Here is a 7,575-nt window from a genome sequence, read left to right on the forward strand (position 1 = left end):
CCTGCTCAGCACAAGGGAGCCTCTGGTCCAGGCTGCGGCAGTGGATCAGGAAACCAGCCAGCAGCTGCTGGAACCTCAGGGCATGACCCAAATGCTGGATGCGGCAGTGGACAAAGAGGAGAAAGAGTGGGTAGAGGACCTTGATAAAGTGCTGTCCCAAGTGGAAGAGATCACCATACGCAACCTCTGGGTCAACCCCTCGGTCCCAGAGCTCTTCCAGGACCCCCAGGCCGATATCCAGGAGGGGTCTGACTTCCCCAGCAGCATGGACATTGAAGTGACAGGGGAGGCAGGTGGAGACCTGCAGAACACGTCTCCTATCCCAGCCGGACCCACAGCCACTGAGTCGACAGCTTCTACATTAGCTGCATCTGCAGAGGAAGAGGAGCACCGCGCACGTCTCACTCCAGTGGCACAGGAGGAGGTGGAACCGGCACCAGTTTCTCCTGCCTGCGTCGAGCAGGAGGCAGCACCACAGGCACAGAGGCAGGTACCTGCCCTGCTCAGCCCTGATGCCTGTGAGGTGGTTGTAGAAGAAACGGCCAGGACCGTCACTGAAGAGGTCCTGATCACGAGCCTGGCCGTTGTCCAGGGAGCCAGCCAGCAGCTGGGGGAGTATCAGGACATGACCCAAATCCTGGGTGTGTCAATGGCAGCACTGACGCCTGCAGCACCTGAGCATGTTGAGTCTGCTGTGGCTTCGGAGCCTCAGGGAGAGGCCAGTGCAGCCGCTGCCTCCCCAACAGTGCCTGAGGATGAAGTGGCTGCTTTCTTGACTGAGATCCCTGCAACAGAGCCTGGAACATCCCACATTCCTCCAGGAGCAGATGATAGTGGAGATGCAGCAGCTTCTCCCTTGTGTGGGGACTCTCGGCGCCAGGTGAGTGAGGCGCGTGTGGTTGGCACCGGGGATCCCAAGGCCTTGGACGGCAGCTCCCAGGTTTTGTGACAGGGCTATTTCTGGTGCTGCCTGTGTCATCCCACTGATATTGCCCCCATCCCCTGCCTGTGCTCTTGCTACCCTGCAGGGTAGGCTCAGACGCTTTGTGAGGAAACACCTGGGCAAGGCTGTGACTGTCATCCAGGGAACAAGGCAGCAGCAGGTGAAAGAACCAGACGTGGCACAAAGCTTGGATGTGGAGTCACCGTCAACGTCGCCTGCTGTAGTTCAGGACAGCGAGAACCAGCCAGGTACTTCCCCGAGTTGGGTGGCACCCAGGCCAGACAGGCAGCAGTGTTTGCGTGAGTTCGGGTGTGTCCCAGCCTCCCCTCCATGGGCCGAAGGCTGCGTGGAGACCTCCTAGCAGACCTTCCAGTATCTGAAGGAGGCCAATGAGGATGCTGTTAAGGAGAAGTTCTTTACTGTAAGGGTGGTGAGGCACTGGAACGGGTTGCCAAAGGAAGTCCCTTGCCTACAGCTCTTCTTCCTCCACAGGCATTGCCACTCTTCCAGACCAAGGAGCGGGAGCGGCCCCACGGCGACGACTCTCCCGCTTCAGGAGAGTGCTGAGGGCTCTGCGCAAGGCTTTCACTTGCTCATGCCTCACCCCACGTGTGGAGGAGTAGCGCCCTGCTGCCAGCGCCAGGCCCAAGGGAGCTGTGCTGAGGATGTCATGCTGCAGCCTGCACTTGTTGCGGCTGCTTTCTTGGGCCAATAAATAATAACTCGTTTCCCCCCCCACACTGCTCGTCTCTGCCTGCATGTTGGTTAGAGCATGTTTGTGTAATTCACGGACCTCTGTATTTAATTAACGTAAAACAACGGACTTCAATCTAAGCGGCTACCTATCTGTTGCAATTAGTTCTAGTTTACACACAGTATGCTAGAGATTGGAAGAGACCTCAAAAGATCATCTAGTCCAGTCCCGCTTCCGGAGCAGGAACACCTACATAATGTTACACAGGAATGTGTCCAGGCGGGTTTTGAATGTCTCCAAAGATGGAGACTCCACAACCACCCTAGGCAGCCTGTTCCAATGTTCCCTCACCCTCACTGAGAAGAAGTTTCTTCTCAAGTTTAAGTGGAACCTCTTGTGTTCCAGTTTGTACCCATTACCCCTTGTCCTATCACTGTTTGCCGCTGAGTAGAGCCTGGCTCCATGCTCGTGACACTCCCCCTTTATATATTTATATACACTAATAAGGTCACCCCTCAGTCTCCTCTAAACTATAGAGACCCAGCTCCCTCAGTCTTTCCTCATAAGGGAGATGCTCCACTCCCTTAATCATCTTCGTGGCCCTGCGCTGGACTCTCTCCAGCAGCTCCCTGTCCTTCTTGAACTGAGGGGCCCAGAACTGGACACAATATTCCAGATGCGGTCTCACCAGGGCAGAGTAGAGGGGAAGGAGGACCTCTCTCGACCTACTAACCACCCCCCTTCTAGTACACCCCAGGATGCCATTGGCCTTCTTGGCCACAAGGGCACAGTGTTGGCTCATGGTCATCCTGTCGTCCACTAGGACCCCCAGGTCCCTCTCCCCTACACTGCTCTCTAACAGGTCGTTTCCCAACCTATACTGGAACCTGGGGTTGTTCCTGCCCAGATGTAGGACTCTACCCTTTCCCTTGTTATATTTCATCAAGTTATTCCCTGCCAAACTCTCCAGCCTGTCCAGGTCTCGCTGGATGGCAGCACAGCCTTCTGGCGTGTCAGCCACTCCTCCCAGCTTAGCGTCATCAGCAAACTTGCTAATAGTACACTCAATTCCCTCATCTAAATCGTTGATGAATATATTAAATAATACTGGTCCCAGTACTGACCCTTGAGGCACTCCACTGGTTACAGGCCTCCAACTAGACTCTGCCCCATAGACTACAACTCTCTGGCTTCTCTCCTTCAGCCAGTTCACAGTCCACCTCACTACCTGATCATCCAGACCACACTTCCTCAATTTAGCTGTGAAAATAGTTTGATAATTCATTGCCAATGGATGATTAAGAGTCGTTTGCTGAGGTTTAGCAGCAATCAAGAGACAAACATGAAGCACAACTGTCAGACCAGACAGACAGTATTTCGGAGCCTATGTCAGCAGAGCTGCTCCACCAACACAGCCAAGACCTGAGATCCTGCTTTTCCTCACCTTCAACTTGCAGATGGAAGCAAGTTACTCCCCCCAGGGAGCCAGGAGGATCCACACTGCCTCCCCCTCTTAGGAACAACACTTCCCATGGCAGCAGATCCAGGAGGGCACGGGCAAGCCCTTAGAGGACCCACTGGCTGCAGAGAAGTTTTCTCAGGTCACACTTTCAAGGTCTCCAATAAGAATTTAATTCAACAACCCAGTTACTGCATAGTAAATCCCCAGAGTACTAGATACATGACTTGTTTGCTGCTAAACCTCAGCAAACAACTCTTAATCATCCATTGGCAATTAATTATCAAACTAGAACTAATTGCAACAGATAGGTAGCCGCTTAGATTGAAGTCAGTTGTTTTACGTTAATTAAATATAGAGGTCCGTGAATTACACAAACATGCTCTAACCAACATACAGGCAGAGACGAGCGGTGGCGGGGGAACGAGTTATTATTTATTGGCCCAAGAAAGCAGCCACAACAAGTGCAGGCTGCAGCATGACATCCTCAGCACAGCTCCCTTGGGCCTGGCGCTGGCAGCAGGGCGCTACTCCTCCACACGTGGGGTGAGGCATGAGCAAGTGAAAGCCTTGCGCAGAGCCCTCAGCACTCTCCTGAGGCGGGAGAGTCGTCGCCGTGGGGCCGCTCCTTGGTCTGGAAGAGTGGCAATGCCTGTGGAGGAAGAAGAGCTGTAGGCAAGGGACTTCCTTTGGCAACCCGTTCCAGGGCCTCACCACCCTTACAGTAAAGAACTGATCCTTAACTGCATCCTCATTGGCCTCCTTCAGATACTGGAAGGTCTGCTAGGAGGTCTCCACGCAGCCTTCGGCCCATGGAGGGGAGGCTGGGACACACCCGAACTCACGCAAACACTGCTGCCTGTCTGGCCTGGGTGCCACCCAACTCGGGGAAGTACCTGGCTGGTTCTCGCTGTCCTGAACTACAGCAGGCGACGTTGACGGTGACTCCACATCCAAGCTTTGTGCCACGTCTGGCTCTTTCACCTGCTGCTGCCTTGTTCCCTGGATGACAGTCACAGCCTTGCCCAGGTGTTTCCTCACAAAGCGTCTGAGCCTACCCTGCAGGGTAGCAAGAGCACAGGCAGGGGATGGGGCAATGTCAGTGGGATGACACAGGCAGCACCAGAAATAGCCCTGTCACAAAACCTGGGAGCTGCCGTCCAAGGCCTTGGGATCCCCGGTGCCAACCACACGCGCCTCACTCACCTGGCGCCGAGAGTCCCCACACAAGGGAGAAGCTGCTGCATCTCCACTATCATCTGCTCCTGGAGGAATGTGGGATGTTCCAGGCTCTGTTGCAGGGATCTCAGTCAAGAAAGCAGCCACTTCATCCTCAGGCACTGTTGGGGAGGCAGCGGCTGCACTGGCCTCTCCCTGAGGCTCCGAAGCCACAGCAGACTCAACGTGCTCAGGTGCTGCAGGCGTCAGTGCTGCTATTGACACACCCAGGATTTGGGTCATGTCCTGATACTCCACCAGCTGTTGGCTGGTTCCCTCTCCTGTTGCATCCATGCCCATGCTGGTGGGGCAGCTGGATCCCTCCTGGGGATCTGCATGGGTGTCCTGGAAGTGGTCTGGGACTGAGAGGTTGACCCAGAGGCTGCGTATGGTGATCTCTTCCACTTCGGAAAGCTCTTTGTCTATGGCCTCTTCCCATTCCTCTTCTTCCTTTCTGTCCAACTCCTCATCGTCGGCTTCTTCGCCCAAGGTCCCTGGCGCTTCCTGTAAACACACAACAGGGATGAGGAAAATGAGTTGAGGGAGCAGTGGCTGGCCACAGGCAGAGGAAGGCTCATCCCGCTGTCCTGTCCCATCCTGTCCTTGGCACTCACCTGCCTGTGACTGGGCATCCGTCTCCGCCGCAAGGCGAAACGAGGCCTCCGGCCCTCCTGCTGCTGGAGCTCCCTTTCCACAGAGCTGCCCAGCAGCCAAGGCAGGCTGGCTCTCCTTTGCATGTCGAGCCTGTGACTGGTGTGGGCCATGCTGCTCCTCTCCGGCTCCTCCAGAGGCTCTGGCATAGGGAGCAGCAGGAATCTCTCTGCCACAGGTAGCCCATGCAAGACTTCTGCTTGAATCTCCTCAGTATCTCCGGTGCCAGCCATATGTGCCTCGCTCACCGGGTGCCCAGATTCACGATCAAAGGCAGAAGCTCCTGCTTCTCCTTCGTTGGCTGCTTCTGGGGCAGAGTGGCATGCTCCAGCCTCTGCCACAGGCATCTCAGGCCATGAAGCTGCCACTTCCTCTCTCTGTGTTTCTGGCAAGACAATGGCTGTTTCAGCCTCTCCTTGATGGTCTCCACACACAGGAGACTCAGTGTCCCCAGTCCACGCAGATGCCATTAGTGCCATTGCCTCATCTGAGTTTTGGGACATGTCCCGATGTTCCCCCAGCTGCTGGCTGGCTCCCTGGACAACGGCCAGGCTCATGATCAGGACCTCTTCAGTGACGGTCCTGGCCGTTTCTTCTACAACCATCTCATAGGCATCAGGGCTGAGCAGGGCAGGTACCTGCCTCTGTGCCTGTGGTGCTGCCTCCTGCTCGACGCAGGCAGGAGAAACTGGTGCCGGTTCCACCTCCTCCTGTGCCACTGGAGTGAGAGGTGCATGGTGCTCCTCTTCCTCTGCAGATGCAGCTAATGCAGAGGCTGTCGACTCAGTGGCTGCAGGTCCGGCTGGGATAGGAGACGTGTTCTGCGGTGGTTTCCTGCGGCTCCTCCTGGCCTGTTGCAAAGTTGCGGGCAGAGGCTTTGCAAGAACCTTCTTGTGCAGCCCCAGCAACTTGCCATTGAGGCAGCTCTCGATGTCTGCTGCCAGCATTGCTCGCTGGTGCTCTGCCTCTCGCCCCGTCTTCCTGCTCTGGGAAGCACCAGTGCTCGCACGGGTGTTAGGATCAGGAGCAGGCTGAGTGGCAGTGGTGGCTTGTGCAGCCCCGGCAACTTGCTGCTGCCCTTGATGTTGCCGCCAGCAGCTGCCCTGACAGATCAGGAGCAGGTATCGTTAGCTCTTGTCATTGCAGCCCTGCTGTATGCTGGGTCCTGGCATGCCACTGCCTGCTGGTAGGGTCCCCGGCTCTCAGCGCTGTTGTTGCGCAGGGCCGCGCTCACATTTCTTGTGCCCTGCGCTGTGGCACAGGCTGTGGGCCTGTGTGGGGCAGGCTGCCAGCTCCGTGGCCTCGCAACAGTGCTGCCATGTGCGGGGATGTGGTGCAGCTGGGCAGCGGTTGTGCAAAGCTGCTTTTGGCTGTTCCTTGTCCTGCGGATGGCCATGTCAGTGAATCTGGCTGCAGGGGCAGAGGGGTGGAGATGCAGCAGCTTCTCCCTTGTGTGGGGACTCTCGGCGCCAGGTGAGTGAGGCGCGTGTGGTTGGCACCGGGGATCCCAAGGCCTTGGACGGCAGCTCCCAGGTTTTGTGACAGGGCTATTTCTGGTGCTGCCTGTGTCATCCCACTGATATTGCCCCCATCCCCTGCCTGTGCTCTTGCTACCCTGCAGGGTAGGCTCAGACGCTTTGTGAGGAAACACCTGGGCAAGGCTGTGACTGTCATCCAGGGAACAAGGCAGCAGCAGGTGAAAGAACCAGACGTGGCACAAAGCTTGGATGTGGAGTCACCGTCAACGTCGCCTGCTGTAGTTCAGGACAGCGAGAACCAGCCAGGTACTTCCCCGAGTTGGGTGGCACCCAGGCCAGACAGGCAGCAGTGTTTGCGTGAGTTCGGGTGTGTCCCAGCCTCCCCTCCATGGGCCGAAGGCTGCGTGGAGACCTCCTAGCAGACCTTCCAGTATCTGAAGGAGGCCAATGAGGATGCTGTTAAGGAGAAGTTCTTTACTGTAAGGGTGGTGAGGCACTGGAACGGGTTGCCAAAGGAAGTCCCTTGCCTACAGCTCTTCTTCCTCCACAGGCATTGCCACTCTTCCAGACCAAGGAGCGGCCCCACGGCGACGACTCTCCCGCTTCAGGAGAGTGCTGAGGGCTCTGCGCAAGGCTTTCACTTGCTCATGCCTCACCCCACGTGTGGAGGAGTAGCGCCCTGCTGCCAGCGCCAGGCCCAAGGGAGCTGTGCTGAGGATGTCATGCTGCAGCCTGCACTTGTTGCGGCTGCTTTCTTGGGCCAATAAATAATAACTCGTTTCCCCCCCCACACTGCTCGTCTCTGCCTGCATGTTGGTTAGAGCATGTTTGTGTAATTCACGGACCTCTGTATTTAATTAACGTAAAACAACGGACTTCAATCTAAGCGGCTACCTATCTGTTGCAATTAGTTCTAGTTTACACACAGTATGCTAGAGATTGGAAGAGACCTCAAAAGATCATCTAGTCCAGTCCCGCTTCCGGAGCAGGAACACCTACATAATGTTACACAGGAATGTGTCCAGGCGGGTTTTGAATGTCTCCAAAGATGGAGACTCCACAACCTCCCTGGGCAGCCTGTTCCAATGTTCCCTCACCCTCACTGAGAAGAAGTTTCTTCTCAAGTTTAAGT

General features: G+C 56.0%; 1 long non-coding RNA gene across 1 annotated transcript; it reads left to right on the forward strand.

Annotated features, from left to right (window-relative positions):
• Nucleotides 1–6,392: 6,392 nt before the first annotated feature.
• LOC134159498 (uncharacterized) lies at nucleotides 6,393–7,230 on the forward strand. Its single transcript, XR_009963162.1, has 3 exons — nucleotides 6,393–6,438; nucleotides 6,587–6,749; nucleotides 6,994–7,230. It is a non-coding gene; the product is annotated as an uncharacterized LOC134159498 (long non-coding RNA).
• Nucleotides 7,231–7,575: the final 345 nt, after the last annotated feature.

The sequence above is a fragment of the Pezoporus occidentalis genome, unplaced genomic scaffold (assembly GCF_034315485.1).
Source record: "Pezoporus occidentalis ecotype Australia unplaced genomic scaffold, CSIRO_AGI_Poc_V1 ctg1479, whole genome shotgun sequence".
Taxonomy (NCBI): Eukaryota; Metazoa; Chordata; class Aves; order Psittaciformes; family Psittacidae; genus Pezoporus; species Pezoporus occidentalis.